Below are 17555 nucleotides of genomic sequence, written 5' to 3'. Positions count from 1 at the left end.
TAGATTAGGGATTTCTTAATAGATCTCATTATGATATGTTATTATAACATAATAACTAATATTATAATATTTTTATGTAAAACATTTTTCTTTTTCACACAAAAACATGAAATTCATGTACAGTATCACATATGAATGAAAGAACTACATGTTTCTATGTCATGAATATATTATAATAATCATCACAAGTAAAATATTCGAAACCCATAAATGCCTTTGTGTGACGTAAAAGTTTAAATATGGTACGAGCACACCATATGGTAAGGTTCGTTTGGGCTGGTCTCCACCCGCCTCCCAGCTGACTCTGCTGCAGTTTGATGTGAAAACAAATGAACCAACCACAGGATCTTCTGATAGCAGATATGTGATTTTAGCATTATTTCAACAGCTGAACTACTAATAAATCCACTGTTCCGGATTATTTTTATGCAAATCATTGTACAATTATGCCTCTTTTTCCATCATGTAATTAGTCATAACATGCAGTCGATTTGCAGTTTAATAATACTAATAAATATACACATCAGAAGCATTGAAGTGGTGCATAATCTCTGTCAGTCACTGGAATTAGATTTCCCCACGCCTGTCTTGATAATGCAGGATTACTGCCAAAACTGTCCACTCAACGTGTTACCTGTCAGTCTTCATAACTTTATGTTTCCTCCTCTTGTTTGTTTGTAAAATGTCAGCACGAACAGGAACTGGACCAGAACTAAAATGCAACAATGTAAAATTTGTTTTTCTTGGTCCGGACCAAATGAACCGAAATAGAGGTGTGGACGCACAAACATGTAAAAAACACTGGTGATATTGCATGCAAAATGTTTGTCCCTTACCAAAAAGTACATGTGATATTGTGCGTTTTTGATACATATGATGTCTGACATTTCATGTGTTAAATGTTTGAAAACCACATGTGCCCATATAATCACGTTAAACGCATATATGAGTGGAATTTTTTTTACAAATAGCACATGTGGAATTGTTGTGTTCACAATATTACATTTCCAGTGTCAAATATTTAAAAAGTATGGTGAATTTTTATCATGTGAGACATACTGTTGTCACTGCTGTGAAATGCTGGCCCCCGAGAAAAACTGAATGTGTGAAATAGGTTTTCACATGTAGATTTTATAAAATATTAGAAAACCATGTGCATATATAATTTATTTATTACACATAAAAATGTTGATATCACATGTGAAATGTGTGTCCCTTCCAAAAAATAGCTTTTTAAACTGATGTTTTCACATGGGAACTATATGCATTTATCATGTGAAGTGATGTTCCACGTTCCACATTTTACCTCTATAAGACCAAGACCATGGTTCAAATGTAGCCTCAGAAGCTACTGAGCTCCTACAAGATACTGATGTAATCTTGAGGAAAGAGCAGACAACAGTGTTCACTTACAGATCAATACCAGAGCACAGTACAAGTATTTGTCCGTCCAGGCATAACCTCTTCTGCTGGTATTTAAAATAAGCACACATACTAGGCCTAACTACCACTGAAATATATTAAGGAAGGTTAGCTACTGTTGATGACACCAACTCATAGAAGTGACAGTAATATGTTGTGCAGGTGATGTTTTTTTCCCTACACATTCATTGCAACGTCTAACTCTGATTGCAAGCCCCCGCTGCTAAAATCATTAGCGAGCTGGAACACAGCTCTCACACATACACTATCAGACACATACATCTCGTGTTCGCGCTGTACACCCACGACTGCGTCCCACGACATAGAGAGAACTCTCTATATAAAGTTTGCAGACAACACCACCGTCTTCGGCCGGATTTCAAACAACGATGAGACTTCATATCGGTACTAAATTTATTATCTTGCAAAGTGGTGCTCAGAGAACAACCTACTGCTCAACGTCAGCAAAACCAAGGAGCTAATCGTTCTTTTCAGGAAACAGGAGATAAAGACACACACTCTTGTCTACATCAGTGGTGCTGAGGTGGAGCAGGTGAACAGTTTCAGCTTCCTGAAAATGAGCTTCACAGAGAACCTGACATGGTCGTCTCACATCTGCACGCTGGTGAAGAAACAAATTTTATTTCTTGAGGGAGCTTAAGACGGTCAAATTCCCGTGCCGCATTCTTGTGAGCTTTTACAGAGGAGCAACAGAAAACATCCCGACTGGAAACATCACAAACTGGCGTGGGACGTGCACGGCCCAGGACCGGAGGGCTCTGCATGATGATTAAACTGCTCAGAAGATCATTGGTACCCATCTCCTGAGCATCAGTGATATCAGTGAGGTGAGGTGTCTACACAGAGTCCAAAGATACTAAAGGACAGAACCCACCCAGCCACAGCCTGTTCACCCTGCTGCCTTCTGGGAAAAGATATAGAAGTATCTGCTGCTGCACCACCAGACTGCAGAGCAGCTTTCCCCCCCAAGCTATCAGACTCTTAAACTCTAATTCATCCTCAGCACTGCTCCACTGATGACAGATTATTTCTGTTTACTGTTTTATTATAATTGATTCTTTATTAATATATATTGTCTGCTGTGTAGCAGAAGGGAGTTACAAACTCAATTTCACTTTACAACTTGTTGAAATTTGAAAGACTATATACGGTCACTGTATATTAATAAGACACTAGACATAAATAGTTTTTCAAAATAAAAGCACCAAAAAGTAACTGTATCAAAACTGGAAACACAGGATGAGGTGGATGTTTCAAAATAAGATCTAGAGAAAGTAATTTAATTTTAAAAGGGTGCTAGTGAATTTTAGATCTGATATTAATGCAATGATTTTCTTCTTTCACAGTTTTAAAGCATTTTATTTCCACCAGCTGTGGCAGTATATTATTTTGCCTTTCAGCTGTTTCAGCAACAAATTTCAGCTCACCGTTTCTTTAGCTAATGCACTTCAGCTCCCAGTTCCAGTTTTACATTTTGGCTTCCAAGTTTTTAAAGCACTTAATTTCAGTTGACATCAGCTGGGTTGTCAGCCATTTCAGCTTTTACAATTTCTTTCAGCCTTCAGCTGTGAACGTATTTCAGCTTTCATCATTCACAGTAGCCTGCATCAGCGGCAGCAGCTGGGAGAGGCAGCAGCATCAGCTAACAGCTTCCAGCTCTCACACTCTGTAAATAACACTCTCACACTTTGTAAATAAAATTACATAGAGCGTGGTCTACCTGCTCTATTTGAAAACGCAATGAGATATCTATCTATCTAATCATGAATGGATGCTATATAATATAATTAGGTAAGTAAGGTACAAAGTTAAATTATGTTGTTAACTCCCTTCTGCTATGTAGCAGACAATATACAGTAATATAAAAGCAATTATAAAAATAGACTATATTCAGTGGAGCAGTGCTGACGATGACTTTGGGTTTAAAAGTCAGATAGCTGAGAGGATGTGCAGTGTTTTCCTTTCTTCCCATCACCATGGTAACTGAGACACTCCTTCAGTGGTGATGAGTGTGACAGTTTTTTAAAATCCACACAGGTAGTCTTCTATTTTTATTTTTATGGTATATCACTATCTCAGCTACTGTGTATTGAACTTGAGTCCTGTTCCTGACTTTTTATATTTCTAGTTGTGTGCAAAGGTTTACAAGCACCCAAGATTGGACAAGTTTCGGGTGTTTTTGTAACTAGTTTCTGATGCTAGTGGAGATTGTTGAGGGTGAAGACAACTGAAGCAACAGCAAAAAAGGCTGAGCAATCTTCTTTACAGGAACACACATCTAAGAAAGACCTATCCACTGCAAACCTTCTGCTCATCATGACCCCTGCTCTCTATCACAATGAATGAAACAGCGTAAACAGTGACTGCACGGCAGTAGTCTGAGATTCAGTAATGAAGCAAGGCGAAATAGAGGTTACCTGAATGAACTATTTTTTCCTGCAAGCTCTGTGTTTTCCTGCTACAGTCCCTGTTGGTGATGTAAATGAACACTACACTTCTCTGCAGTCTGCTCTGCACCCAACCTTTCATTTATTTACATATATGCACATAAACATACATGTAGAAAGGCTTAGACATTAATGAGATCAGTTATATTCTTATTTCTCTGAATGGACCTTTTGACCATGGTGACAGTAAATTCCTCCTCAGCTCTTTAAATTACTATTTAACTCCTCAGTTCATTATTTGACAATTTTCTCACAGTCTCGAATTGCTGCCATGTTAACTAGTGGAACAATTGTTATCTAGCATGTCGAGCACAAAGAAACTATTGGGAGCCCATTAGCAGCTTATGACCTCTCACCTTCTGTCAACTGTGAAAGACTGTAATTATCATAAACAGTCGCTGGGCACATTAACAAAGAGCACCTCTCACTGGAACAATCAGCAATATCTGTCATTCTGTCTGGACATTATGAATAGCTCTTATCTTCTATCTGTGAAACTGGACATGGTGCATGGAGGAGTTTTAATATTTTTTGGACAGGTAGCTACAACATAAGAGAAACTTTTCACACATTTCACATAATGCGCCAGAAGTGAACCTTACACCTTTTACTTGTAATTCCAGAGACTTGGTTGCAATAGCAGAAGAGCCGCTATTGAAAGATTTAGTTAATGTTGTACTGAACCAAATCTGATTATTAGTCAGCTCCAAACCCTCTTCTGCTTCAATCATTGAAATGATGCAATAATTCAATCAATTTGATTATTCTGGTTTGATTTAGGCCAGCACTGACCAACAGAGATTAAGCAATCTCTGTCTTTTATGAATTATAGCTTCAAAAGAGACACTGTTCAAAAGAATATTTAATGACATGATTTGATTCAACCAGCGTGGTTCTCTAGCTACTTTGATGCCAATTAATCGTATCAACAGAGGCCCAGTGAAGTACATAATCTGACACATGAGAACATTGCCAATAACATTATGTATACATTGCATGTGCTGCAAACGCACTGTGTGCAATCTATAGTCTGGTGTCTCAGAGGCGACACGTGTTATTGTAAAAAAAGAACTACAATGAGCTAAATAATCTAAATAGATTTTTTTAAGGTTCACATTTGTGTGTGTTACAGTACCTCCAATCAATTGATAAAATAGATTTAAAATAATTTCATTAGACTTTGATTTATCTTTAAATGAATAATTTATTTTCTACTTCTAACTGCTGTAACTCTAATGACTTGTTCCATATTTTCAAGTAGCCCTCTGGTTATAAAAAGATACGCACCCTGATTGTGTTAGCATCCATTCGCTGCCCTAAAAGTCCTCCCAGCTAACAGCTGATGTTTAAAACTCCACCTTTGTCTGTGATGACCTTCAAAAAGATGATATTCATTTGCATCACGGGTAGTGTAGTAGCTAAGGTGTTCAGAGAAAGACGGGACGTAAAGGGACTTAAACTCTTTAGTTTTTGGGGAAATAATCCACTGTGAGTCACCAAACTTGAGAAATGTGCAATATTAAAGAAGATGTTGGTAAAGCCCTGGTGATGATGATAAAGGCTTTGTAAATATACATTCAGATTATTCAGCTACTGTAACTGTATTCAACATGCATTATTTATTTAGTCATAGTTTTTTACTTTAAACTGAAACAATGATGACATTTGTCCCTTTTGGGACTCCATATTCGTCTCTGTGATGGTACGTATCACTTCCCTGACCGAAATACAAGCACATGTAGGGTTTAGCCACTATACTGCCATCCTCAATACACATACAAACATAAATACAAACACTCCCTTCTGTCTCTTGCAGCAAGGCTGGCTGCAGACGGAGGCTGGTGAATCTTTAATTAAAAAAAGGAGTAAAGGAAAAACCGAGTATCTCTGTAAAGCAAATCTAATTAAGGCTATACCACTTCCATCATGCCTCTCTGTAGACACTTCTTAAACACAAAATCAAGCCCATTCTTCTCTAACAAATTAAAAACAATAGATTTTGTGCCTCAAACAATACTGCCTTATTTGAGACATTTTAAAACATTTATTTAGTGTTATTTAGTATTATTGATTCCCTTCTATGCAGTGTTGCTGTAGCGGAGAACAAAGCAAATCGTCAGGGATCTTAGCAGGCAGAGGTGTGATGGAAGACTGCCCACTGGCTTTAATATAACAAAGGAAAATTATTTATAAATTATATAATAATATATAGGAGGAAGAGAAAGACAATGGAACCAGAAACAGTGACATGTACAGGGGCCTGTGCAGGACTGGACTTGGAAGGCAATTATCAATTGATAGAAATAAAAAATGGATTATTGTTAGTTACATTTATTACTGATGTTCTTCTCATGCATATGTAGCTGCACAATCAGTACAAGCAGAGTCAGGGACCAGCACAGGGGAAGCTGAGCCAGAGAGGCCTACTCAGAGCTGAAGCTAACTGTGCACACACTGCTCTATTTTATGAGACTGCATTGTAGTTTTTGATTAGATTTAAATATTTTAGCACTCTGACTGACTGAGGTTTGCCTGACCTGGTCTTGTTCAGTGCAGTGGTGCCTTGCTTATACAAACTTAAGAGGCGGGTGTCACAAAAACCTTCTTGAAGGTCTTTATCATAATAAAATTGACTGTACAGAAACACTATATATTAAAATAAGGGCAAAAATCCTTCTCCACACCCCCACACGGCAATTGTATAAAAGGCCTCTCCGTCTCAAAGTCCCGGGCTGAATTTCAGTCCCAGAATACATCCCTGGCTGTTGAGCTGTGGAGGAGAGAGCCAGAGGCAGCGCTGCCGCTCAGAGTTAACCGTTTTCATGAATTTAACTTTTGGGAATAAAACATTGATTTATCTTCACTCGCGTTTCCACTTGTACTGTTGTTGTTGGCGTCAGGTGGCACCCAGCGTTGGGCAGTAGCGTCGCAACAAGGAGCGCCGTTACTAGTTTAACTACATTTCTCAGTAGCTTGGTGGCAGCGTCGCTGTTTTCTGAATCAAATAGCTTTTCACTGGCAAAGCTCTTGTATTGATCAAGTAGCTCGAGTCTGAAATAAAACTACCGAGGATCAGTTAGTGACGCCACCGCCACACACAGATGTATGTGTAGCCAGCAGAAGCACCTCCGTATGACGGTGACAACACGTACCGATCCTTGGGCTTTTGCCTGCGACTTTGCTGCAGGGAATAAAGACACCTGAGTTTACTTTCTATTGTAACACCTGCTGTAAGAAGGATCAGGGTCCAGCTCTTCTTCTAGTGAGGAGGAAACTTTAAGATGTAGTGGCAGAAACTTGTTTCCATGAGATGAGAAATAACTCTCTCTCTCTGCTTTAGGCCTATTGCCATGAATGTTTGGATAAACAATGTTGCCAGAGCACAAATTCACATATAAATTATAAAAAACAATTATCTAATTAATAAACAATAAAATGACATTATAAAAACTAAAGAAGAGAAATATATATCAAAAACAAACTCTACACACAAATTATGTTACATTGAAAATATGTCTTGATTTTTGACAAGCAGTAAAATTTTTCAAAGCAACAATCATTAAAATAAACAACAATGGTTCTCATTTTGTTGCATTTTGCTGCAATGATATGGCAGTAAGTAGTAGTTTGATTTAGCTCTCACACACACTTACTTTTTGGAGCAGATTTGTCGTCTTTCTTCTTTTGCTACTGTGGAATGAAGTTGGTTCAATATAAACAAAGCATACACTGTGTGCCGGTCTTCATTATGGGTGATTTTAATACCTGTAAACTATCTGGCCATCTTCCCACACTGGAGCAGTATATGTTGACTGTTCAACAAGCCAGTCGCGAATCCTTGATCAGTGTTATGGAAAACAAAACCTGAGGCATCCAAAGCAGTTTGTCTTCTACCTCTTGGAAAATCGGACCGCAATGTTGTTCATTTGCTTCCAAAATATAAAGCCAAGTTAAAACAAGAGAGCCCAGTCACCAAGAAGATTAGAATATGGAATGACAGCAGTGAAGAAAAACTACGTGATTGCTTTGAAGACACTGATTGGCAAATGTTTTATGACTGTTGTACGGATGCAAACGAATTAACTGAGACTATTACTGACTATTTGAAATTCTGTGAAATCAATATTACTTCTCTTAAGACTATCACGATTTATCCTAACAACAAAGAATGGGTTTCTTAGGAAATTAAGTGGTGTCTTAATGAGAGGAGAATTGCATTTATAAATGGGGACACGAGTTTAGTAAGAGAAAAGAGGGGGGAACTCAGAAACATCACTAGGAAAAGTAGGAAAAGATCATAAGAATAATATGATGGGTAGGGTTGTAAGGAAGAGGGACATTTTCCCCTCAAATACTTCTTCTTTTGCCAATGATTTAAACCAGTTTTATTGCAGATTTGATTCTGGGCATAATCATACTGTCTGTGATAACTTGTTCATTGATGTCACTGACCATCCACCAATTATATTTAGTTAGAATGAGGTAGCAGCTAGCCTAACAAAGTTTTATCCAAAAAAGCGCCAGGCCCTGATGGTCTGAGGGGGCAGGTAATTAAAAGCTGTGTTCCCCAACTTATATCTGTTTTTGTTAAATTGTTTCAGAGATTGCTTGACCAACATTCAGTGCCACAGTCATGGAAATAATCTACAATTATTCCTGTGCCTAAAAAGACTGGTGCTTTGTTTTTAAATGATTTTAGGCCAGTTGCCCCACTTTGACCCATATCAATTTGCTTATAACACTGAGGATGCAACTCTTTCATTAGTTAATAACCTTACTAAACACTTTGTTTTGGGGATTTTAGCTCTGCCTTTAACACCATGCAAATACATATTCTATTGCAGAGGCTATCTGACCTTGGTGTTAACGGCTGGCTTATTTTATGGATTAAGGACTTTCTTTCCCAACAGCCCCAGAGAGTGTTTTTGAATGGCATTAGTTCAGAGCAACTTGTTGAAAAATACAGGTGCACCCCAGGGCTGTGTCTTATCACCCATACTGTTTGCTATCTCTACCAACGAGTTGCAGATTCAGGATTCCACTTCTTATACGTACGCGGATGATATGGCTTTGGTTGGGTTAATGCATGAAGAGGACAAAGGTGGGGAGAGAGCATATTTTTCCCATATTGACAAATTAATTAGCTGGTGTTCAAACAGTGCTTTAGTTATAAATACCAGTAAAACTAAGGAGTTGGTCATCTCCAGTAATAACATCCCACATTGCCTAAACACAGTAAACATTAATGTGTCCTGTTGACACTGTGGAGGACTTTAAATACTGAGGCACTCTACTTGATAGTAGATTGAGTTTTACAACAAACTCTGACTATATCTATAAAAAGGCTATGTAACATATTTATTTCTTAAGGAAGTTGAACAGCTAACTTTGTAAGCAAACACATTCAAGAGTCTACAAAAGTCTAGTGGAGAATGTTCTCACGTACAACATATTAACATGGTATGGTAATCTTGGGGCTAAGAATAGGTCCAAATTGACAAAGATTGTGAATATGGCTGGGAAAATCCTACAGAAACCACAGAGACAGCTCTGTGAGATATATACGCTCCACTGCAGACAGAAAGCACATCAAATTTTCAGGGTATTCTTTACACCCCCTTTTTGCTGAATTTGACAAGGTCCCCCCAGGAAGGTGTTATAGGGTACCCAGGGCAACAAAAAACCTTTTCAAAAACTCTTTTATCCCTTGCGCAATTGTTTTGATAAATTCATTAGAGATAACCGGCCTACTGGAAGCTCCTATTGGTATTGGTTTTTGTGTTTAAATGTGTCCTGTGTTATGTGTATTTGATGTTTTTCTAATGGACATGGTGAAGCCAAAGACAAGTTTCCAGAAATGGATAATAAAGATCTAATATATATACACATACACACACAAAAATATAAACGCAACGCTTTTGTTTTTGTCCCCGTTCATCATGAGCTGAACTCTAAGATCTAAGACTTTCTCTACATACACAAAAGGCCTATTTGTCTCAAATCTTGTTCACAAATCTGTCAAAATCTGTGTGGCCAGCCTAAGGCCTTTTATTGTGGCCAGCCTAAGGCCTTTTATTGTGGCCAGACTAAGGCACACCTGTGCAATCCCCATGCTGTCTGATCAGCATCTTGATATGCCACACCTGTGAGGTGGATGGATTATCTCGGCAAAGGAGAAGTGCTCACTAACACAGATTTTGACAGATTTGTGAACAATATTTGAGAGAAATAGGCCTTTTGTGTTCATGGAGAAAGTCTTAGATCTTTGAGTTCAGCTCATGATGAATGGGGGCAAAAACAAAAGTGTTGCATTTATAATGTTGTTCAGTGTACAACTAAGCATCGTGTTGTAGTTATAGTTAAAATGTTTACTTTGGGTTCATACAGCTTTAGTTATCGCGGGTTGTGTTTATTCACCCAGCCATCCTGGCTTCCTGGCTGCTTAGGAGATGCCGGGGGACAGCTAACAGTAGCTATCTCAGGTCTGTCTGCACCGGCTACTATGGGGTAGCTTTCTACAGTGGTGATGACTGATTTTCCATGGTATGGAGCCAAGTGTCTAATTTGCTAAGCATCTCCACCATTACTATTATTAATAATTACCATTATTTGATTAGTATTTGATTAAAGTCAGCAAATCCCATGTGCGGAGCAAAACAATTAATACATTCTACTAGCAAGTATTATAGCGTGTGTGTGTGTGTGTGTATCCAAAGCCTGATACATCTTAGTCCTCTGTGCTCCATTGTTGTCCAAAAATGATTAAACACATCAGTGAGCCACAGCATTGTGGAAGGAAACAACAAACAACCTATTCAGTTGTCTAGTTTGGACAGTAAGCATAACATAAGCTATTTTAGAGGTTTACAGTAAATGATTAAATGATGATAAGATATACAGCTAGCACATCAACAGATATTTAATCTTAGAATGTGATCCTATGATGAGGCTCATGCCCCCAAACTTCCTCACTTGCCTCAGCCTCTAGATATCTTTTATTCTGGTTATCTCACCTAAATGCACAGTATAATATTTTGCAACACTGTTGTGTATTTTAGAGCAGTCTCCAGGAAGCTCTACTATTCCCTGCAATGACTAATACAACATGGGTTGTTTCTGTGCAAGTGGAAGCAGGCCTGCTCCTTGCTCTCTTTAAGACATTACACAGTATATTATCTGCAGCTCCAGCCATTAGCCTAAAGGTACTTCATTTCCACTGCAACGTTACGGGAGTGATTTCCAAAGTAGATAAACTGTTGATAGGCCAAGATCTCAACAGTAATTACATCATGTTTTATAGTACATAATCCCTGAGAAAATGATGAGAAGCTGGATGAAAGTGTGCATCAATCAAATGTAACAAACCCAATTATTGTCAGCCCTTCCTTCCCTTCCTCACTGCTCACAGCCATCACACATCTCCCCATGACTTATTCCTGATATGGCAATTACAGCCGCAGAGAGTCTTTGCTAATAACTGCAATCCAATCACTTCACAGCATGTATGGAAGAGAAGAAGACCCATGATAAATAATGACAACCTGCAATTTTCTTGATATTGTTATTTTTATCCTTGCCTCCTGAATAACAGGATCATAAATTACTTTTATTTGTCTAGCTTCTACAAATCTATTTCCCTCCACTGTTATCACATGACATATAGTTTATGATGGCTGTTTGTAGTCTAGGCATGCAGATGTTCATACATTGTGACGGCCCCTGTGCCTGCTCTGATCTCCACTGGACCCCTTACTGTCATTTGCTAAAGATAATCGGAGCCCTTCCAGATCTAATTTGGCCTGCTCCATTTCTTGCCGAAATCCTGTCCATCTCAATCTGCTGTTTAATTTGCAACCCATGTTTACATTTGTCATGCTCAAGCTGAATCACCAACAGTTCTTTTTGTTGTTCAAACGTTAAGCCCCGAGTCTGAATAAGCGCACCTGCGGAAACTGGAGAATCATCTTCCACATCCACAGCAAACACCCCTTTCTCCCTCAATTCAGACTTCAAAGCTACCCTAACGTTCTCTTTAAGGCGTTTGTCGCCTACCAGTACCGAGAAGTGCTCCGCAATCTTCAGTAGCTGCTCCTTTTTACAACGCTCCAACGCCTCGGGACGGAGTTGCAATAAACGCATCACACTCTGCCGATACAACAAACTACAAATGGCACATCAAAACCACAGCAACAGACCCAGCAAGACAGTGCAGCTTCCTCATGCGCACAAAGAGGTCTAACCCTCACCTGGTATGGAGTTTCCCCGATGAACCCAGCTAACTAACCCTAGTCTTCATGCAGCTACTTGTGGTGGGTATTTATGCACTAATGACCGCTGGCTTGGAAGATCAACTAGCACAATAGCAACCCTCCCAAAACCACGGACATGCTCCCAAGCTAAAAGCTTCACCAACATTCGCCACAACACTACTAAGGATCAGATCAACAAGCCCAATTACCAAAGAAAGACAAAAGCTTCTCACCATTCCGACGGGCTGCCACGCTCACAACAAACTTGGACCGCAATACATACGTACCAAACACATTGCTCTCCAAACACAGTAGCTCCATGAGCTCGCAGTTTGTGGAGCCCACATTTTGTCAAGCTACCACATTTCTACAAGAACTTTCAAACTTACAAGGCTACAACACTGATCACCTATTTTATCAAATTGCCCAAATTCAAAAACCGACACAAGGCCCCACTTTGTCACAACCTGGCTCAAGGGCCATGAAAAAGTTTTAAATTTATTTAACAAAATAGTGAACATAACTACTTAAGTGTGCAAGGTGTGTTTTTGTAAAGTAAATAAACCCAAAGCGAGATGTGGCAGTCGGGGTGATCAGGCCATGGTTGACGTCTGGATTGCAGAGAAGAGAATGTAGTTTGACCAGGTAGAGCTTTAACTCCCCTGGTTTCTATTGGCCGAGCCCCGCGGGAGGTACAGGAAATCCCCGGAGGTGTGGCTATTCTTGTCACTGAACCCTTAAAGGTTAAGTGTGTAAGATTTAGTGGCATCTAGCCAGTCAAGAAATGAGGTTTCTTTAGGTAGATATTAAGAAATTATATTTATTTAATTATTGTTTCTGCGACTTGGCCACTGACAGATAACAAGGAACATGTAAGCCAAGAGTGTGAAACACTGTCACAGTCCATCATAAATTTTACATCATTGACAAGAGAAATATTAATTCTCTCTCTGATTATGGATCCTCGCCAAACTAGCCGCCAGCAATAATATCTTGCCCGCGGCCAGATTATGGCGCTTTGATAGTGTCAAAAATAAAAATAATAATTTGATAGCGGTGATGAAATAGATCAGCAACAGTAAGTCATATAATCACTTCCTCTTTAGTGGTTATGCCTGCAAAATACAAATGCAAGGACGTTTTTTGCAGCCATGACTTATTTCAAGTTGAATTGAGAGCTTTTACTTTGAAAGATTCAGAACTAAATTAAAAAGAGTCTGTAGCCTGCTTGACACACCTCTGAAATAGTCACCAGAAAACGTGATTCCCGTAAATTTGCTCTGCCTGGAGATACTGGGGAAATGAAAAAGCGTAGGTTGATGGATGCGGATCAAACACCAGAACACTCACAATAAAGCTTGTGCTGCAGTGTCCCCATGTGAAACAGTCGCTGCATGATCAATTTGTTGAATGGGGGAAAAAAATTTTGACACCTGACGTGGGACTGAACATGCGACATTCCACATGAGAGTCCTACACTTTATCAAGTGAGCTAACCAAACACCGTAACCTTTGGATTAAATATTATGCCCTAGATTCTCACCCACCATCTCATGGGTAAAAAATTACTCCGATGAAAAACTTGTTTGCCGACCCCTGCTGTGTATTTTTACTTATTTTTCTTCGAACGTGATGAAACGTTAGCCCGAAATCTGTAGCCCTGTTTGTCCATTTTGGGCTACTGTAGAAACGTGGTGGTGCAACATGGCGACGTCCATGTAAGGGTTATGTAGATAGAAATGTCTCATTCTAAGGTAATCCAAACTAACACTTCATTATGTAAGGTCTTTATACACCACTGAAAACATAGTCATAGATCTTATATTGCATTTCTGTCAACAGAAACTTTACACACTGGACTTTTAAAAGGAGAGAGCACAGAGCTCCCTTTGCAGTCTGCTGCATGAGCAGTGATAATGAGGTGTTCAACTTTCAGCGCTGAACTTTGTTTTTTATTTTAAGTGAAGGTCTAACTCACTGGTCAGGAGCAGAGTGTTTTTCTTACGGTCCCATTTGTTTTGTGTTACTGGACACATTTTCGGATCCCTGAGGAAACCGTCATTCCAAACATAACGTCTCCATACCTGCAGATATGGACATGCCATTCTTTTACAGATAGGAAAAACCCCTCTCAGTACGCTGTTGCCTTTTGCTGCCGCTCAAAGGATCAGCTGCGCAAATTGAAACTGTCGACAGTACAGGGCCCTGGCGATGGTCAGATTCGAGCCGAGAGAATGCTCCTTAACAGACTGATGCATTATCGCTCTATTAGACAATAGTGACACTCTATTAAGACTAAAGTCCAGTGCCGGCTGACTAAATGCAAAATCACTGCTGGTTGCTGTGAGATAGAAGTAGAGTGGTAGTAACATTGTACCTAACCGGGAAAAGACCTTAATATTAATAACTTTATTAGGCTAATGTTTCTAAATATCCCCCACCAACTTGTGTGCCGCACTGAGCAGGATTAAAGCACGTATGGCTGCCGGCCCTGATGGCCCTGATGGCATACCAGGAGGCTTGCTCAAAGGCCTCGGCTATGCAGCGGACTGAGGTCTTAAATGACATCGTAAACTGGTCAAAGGCCCAAGCAGCGGTCCCCACATGCTTGAAAACAACCTCCATTCTGCCCTTGCCAAAAAACTCCACGGCAGTTAGCCTAAATGACTTCCACCCTGTTTCTTCTTTTTTTAATCTGTAAACAAAGAGAGCTGTAAAAACAACTTGTGGTTTCTAGTTACATGCTGAAACTGTTTGTTGGTGATGTGCAACCTGGATAGGTTTTGTCACTCACTGTAAGGCATCAAGACACTGTGCTGAAGTGCTGGGTCGATGGAAATAATTTGGGGTCAAAAGGGGCACACAGCTAATTGTTGCTCTTGGTCCCCCTGGTGAGTTAATACAGCCTTGATAGGTTGAGGATGTCACAGCTTTAAAGAGTGTCTTGACTTGAAATTGACTGAAATTGAAATCACCACGGCACTCACCTAAGCAATGTCTGACTGGCCACTAACTAATCCAAATCTAAAACTAAACCTATTTTTAAATTGTCTTCATTCATTTAACTGCTCAATCTTACTTATGTGAAGTTTATATATATGCATTATGATCTTTGAACTTCTGACAAAATAATCTAAAAAAAACGAACACAAGCGATCTTTAAAAATGTCCATTGTTTTTGGCACAACTGGCAAGGGAGACCAAAACACAATCTACCTGATAAATTGGTCAGGAGCAGGCGGAGCCATGAACCATGGGATCTCATTGGACAATCAATCAGTCACTTTTCCCTGCCTCAGCCCGCTCCCACCAAATTGGAGTTCTCCACGGTGGTGAAGTCAACTGGCAATTTGGGAGTGCTGTGCTTTGGGCTACTCTACTTCAATTGAGTCAGAGAGAAGCAAAACCCCCAGAAAGTGCTTTAAACACAAAGGGCAGCTCAGGCAAAGCACTGAAGGATTTTTTTCGAGAGGAAAAGCTTAAAAATAATAGCATCTTTGGAGAGAGTCTGTTATGGCTGAGAGCTGTTCTAGCCTTCCGTGATTGGTCCCACATAAAGAGCCATTACACTTTGATTTGGCTATAAACAGGCATTTAAAGCTGCAACATTTAATTTGCACATTGTCAGTTCAAAATGGCAGCAAGAGGTAAGTGTTTGAATTTTGCAGACTTCATTACACAGAATTCCTGTTAGATAACATTAGTGAACTGCACAGAACCGGCTTATGTCTACCAAACGGGTCGGGGTCACTCAACCATGAGCTTTCTAAAACTTTCCAATTCACCGACTGTTGAATTAATAAACCTTATTATTTCTTTGTTTTCCTTTGCTGTTATCAGTGTCTTCCTACAAGACAGGGTTGCAATGCAGCTGCAGCAGATCAGTAAACAAGCAGCAATTCTGTACTGTACCAGCAGCCAGTGAAGTGTTTTCAGTATAGGTGTTACAGTCATGACCAGAAATGTGGGCACCCCTGCATGTCTGTCACATAATGCACTACTTCTCCAAGAAATCTGTCGTAATTACAAATGCTTTGGTATCTCATGTCTCATGGTATCTCCTGGTCTCATGTTTATTTCTTTTATTTGCATTGGAACAACACAAAAAAATCAGAGAAAAAAAAAGCCAAATCCACACAGAACTCCAAAAATGGACTGGGCACAATTTTCAGCACCTTCAGATATAAATATTCAGAAATAATTGTATTTCAAGCATGCTTCTTCAATTTGTAATTAAAGTCACCTGTAACAATGCACAAGTGCTGGCAATATAGAACTCACACAGTCTTCTCCTTTTTTTTTTTTTTTTTTACAAAAACTCATCTAATTGTGATTACCGATGACAGAAATACATTTATCAGTATTGGAATAGAATGTGTGGGGACTGGACTGAGTGCAGCGGATCTGGAAACGGGAGAAGAGTGAAACTAAAGCGGGTGATTAAACTGCTCAGAAGATCATTGGTACCCATCTCCCGAGCATCAGTGATATCAGTGAGGTGAGGTGTCTACACAGAGCCCAAAGATACTAAAGGACAGAACCCACCCAGCCTCAGCCTGTTCACCCTGCTGCCTTCTGGGAAGAGATCTAGAAGTTTCTGCTGCCGCACCACCAGACTGCAGAGCAGCTTTTTCCCCCCAGGCTATCAGACTCTTAAACTCTAATTCATCCTCAGCACTGCTCCACTGATGACAGATTATTTCTGTTTACCGTTTTTATAAATGCTTCTTTATGTATATTGTCTGCTACATAGCAGAAGGGAGTTTCACTCTATAACCTGTTATATTGTGACAAATAAGGGGGCGCCGAACCAAAGTTCATGTTTTGATACATTTTGATGCGTTCGGTTAGTTTTTGGTTTCACTGCAATTCTGCGACCGCACTAAAGGACTTCACATGACAGACTAGCGTCCTGTCGTCATCATCCATGTGGGCTGCGTCTCCCTGTACTTGACATTGATTGGTTCATGAAACAGTTCAGCGGGGAGCTTTGACAAGAATGAATGACCAAAAAATGAACATATGCATATTTGCCACTATATCGTTATTACGGCATTACTACCTGCAGCATCATAGTTCAAATTCCCAATTAAACGTCCTCGTTGTACAAACATTATAATGTCGGCAAGCGATCCTTCTGCACCTCCGTTTGCAGGAGAAACCAAAGAAAATGTGTGTATGTGGCAGTGTGCTTTATAGTTGTGTCCTTATTTCAATGCATCTCTGTGCAACTGCCAAACGTCCTGTAAATAGACTGAAAGTCCGAATCATCCAAAAAATGCTTTCACACCAGAAACGAACCGAACCACGGTTCAGTTGGATCCGGACCGAGACTACCTCTTTTCGTCTGACCAAATTTCGTCTGTTTGGTCCGGACCGTGATCCGTGAGAGGTTTCGCACCTGCAATTCTGGTTC

General features: G+C 39.7%; 1 protein-coding gene across 6 annotated transcripts in view; it reads right to left on the bottom strand.

The window, feature by feature from the left end:
* Positions 1-17555, bottom strand: part of grik2 (glutamate receptor, ionotropic, kainate 2) — a 296366-nt gene that overhangs the window by 89774 nt on the left and 189037 nt on the right. The window lies entirely within an intron of this gene.

This window comes from Micropterus salmoides, unplaced genomic scaffold (genome assembly GCF_014851395.1).
Source record: "Micropterus salmoides isolate LMB-PRFRI ecotype aquatic unplaced genomic scaffold, ASM1485139v1 Ms_hic_scaffold_11, whole genome shotgun sequence".
Classification (NCBI taxonomy): domain Eukaryota; kingdom Metazoa; phylum Chordata; class Actinopteri; order Centrarchiformes; family Centrarchidae; genus Micropterus; species Micropterus salmoides.
This window is presented reverse-complemented; position numbering and strand designations above follow the sequence as displayed.